Raw genomic sequence first — 2,463 nt, forward strand, 5'->3', positions numbered from 1 at the left:
GTCCATCCATGTTATTGCAAATGGCAGGATTTCCTTCTTTCTCATGGCTGAATAATATTCCATTGTATATACATACCACGTCTTTATCCACTCATCCGTAGACAGACATTTGGTTGAGGTGTGTGGAGCACTGGGGGTGCCCATGGGCCAGCTGGGGAGGACATGGAGACAAGGTATCCCCAGCAGCTTGTAGGCAGGCTTCTTAATGGAGCTGTGCAGCAGCTAGTAAGATGCACCTCCCTTTAACATCCTCCGAGAGCACCATCTGCTGCTCTTCCAGATGCTTCCTGACCCCAGTCAAGCAGCTCACAGTTCAGTGCTCTGTATGGGGTGAGAGAGAAGTGGGCGCCTTTAGCGGCATCCCACACAGCTGGCAAAGCCACGTGCTCACTCACGCGCTCACTTTCCCCCGTGGGAGAAATCACAGCAGAAAAGATCTCTCTGCACTTTGCGGTATCGCCTTGGGGGAGGGGTGGTTCAGGTAAAGTCAAATTTGTCTTCTTATCCTATTGAATGCTTACACACTCATGTGGTTTTTTTGTTGTTGTTTTGGTTTGGTTTTTTGGTTTTGGTTTTTTGCTCCAATAATGTGTTGGACTTCCTCAAAGGCTCTCTTATCCATATGTGACTGTTTCTGTTTAAGACAGTGTTCTCCAGGGGCTTTGGGACCACAGCTGCAAGGGACTAGAGCTGGTTCATAGGCCACTGAAAGGTCCACAGTCGAGACTGAGATTTGTATACCTGTTATCCAACAAATGTGTGAGCGAGACTCCTCCTGGGTCCCTTGGAGAATGTTGCTAGATCTCACAGCTCCCGCAAAGCCACCTCTATCTGTAGGTGGATGCCAAATTGTTGGTGGCACGAGATATGAATGAGAGACATCTTGCTCAGCCATGTTGCTGATGTCGCTCTAGAATCTCCATTCTTAAATTTGAAGTACAGCTTAAGTCTAGAGAAAGACCAGGCAGTACAAATGTCCCAAGTCACAGCTTGAGAGTTTCCCTCAGGTTTCAAGTGCATTCTAAACAGAAAGCAAATACCAGAGGGACTTGCTTTACTTGGGGCTGTTTCTTATTTCTCCATGAAAATCACTATAATCTCCCCACTGTCTGAGCGAGGAATCCCAGGGTGGTGTGAGAAAAAAGGTGAGCTAGAGAAGGATTGAGTTGGATGCATGAGGAAAAGTGTTTTGTTCTGCCTTTTGCTCCTACTGTTCAGTTAGAAGTAGCTAGATACGCTTTGCTTCTTCTACCATTTTAATTGCAAGTATTCTTCCCACCCCATACTGCTTCCGGGTTTTTAACCTGATTGGGAACTCAAAGCCTTCTACCAATAACTTTGTAGGATTTTAAAAAAGTAAAAATGACATAGAATAGGAAGGTTTGGAATTACTGAGGAAAATTTTATTTCCCCCAAAACTTTAGGGATCATGCAGAGCATTGAAAGGAATTGAAGGAGAAAGAAAAATATATAAATATATAAATATCCAATGCCTGCTTCCAAGAAAGATGAAAGGCAACATGCATGGAAGTACGAATTCTCTAGGAGGAAAGATCTTAACATTGGGTAAAACACATAAACCAAGTGGTGGAAGGAAGGGACTATATTATATTTTTAAAAGACCCTGTCAGAACATAGGTATGATGAAACTCAGTTCTAAACGTCTTAAGATCTACAACATATACAATGTGTAATTATTCTTGCTTTAGTCTGATGAAGTATTTGAGTTCATCAGGTAAATAAACATTTTTTTCTTTCCAGAGGCTTAGGAGGAATTTGTCAAGAGGGACGCTAAGAGGAGTGTTAGTAGCCATATCCTTGATGGCTTTCCCCTGTGCAGTGACATATATGATGCTTAGGAAATGCAAGCGCAAAGACATTTTATAGTTCTATAATGGTGACTTTTAGGTGCCAGCTGATTGTAACCCAGGTATGGTTAAATATGCAAGCAAAAATACACCTTTCGCAAGAATTATATGCTTTTAAGAGCTTATATCATTTTTTCTAGTACTGCAGTCAACCAACAACTAACTAACCATTTCATCAATCAATAATTATGCTAAACAGGGCTGAAATTAGGAAATCACTACCTGCTGTAAAGAATATACAGCCAAATGTATAACGGCTTGATCAAAATATAGATTTACTTCGTGTTCATTTAAAAGTACGAGATGGATGCTTCTGGCTGGGGAGGTCGGTTCTCCAACAGTCATTGAGTGGCTCAAGCTGACAAAGACTTCGTCATCGTCCTACTCGGCCTCCTTGATCTCCATGTTAATCCCCATCCAAATCAGCTGGAAAGGGGAAAGAACATCATTTGTTTGAGAGATTCTAATGCATCAAGGATTAATGTGGCACAGAGCATTTCCTCTCACATTTAGTTGGCTAGATCTCGTTCATATAACCACACTTGATGCAAGTGAGGCTGGGAAGTGCTGTTTACAACTATGTAAATTACGGGCA

Source organism: Pteropus alecto, unplaced genomic scaffold (assembly GCF_000325575.1).
Source record: "Pteropus alecto unplaced genomic scaffold, ASM32557v1 scaffold275, whole genome shotgun sequence".
Taxonomy (NCBI): Eukaryota; Metazoa; Chordata; class Mammalia; order Chiroptera; family Pteropodidae; genus Pteropus; species Pteropus alecto.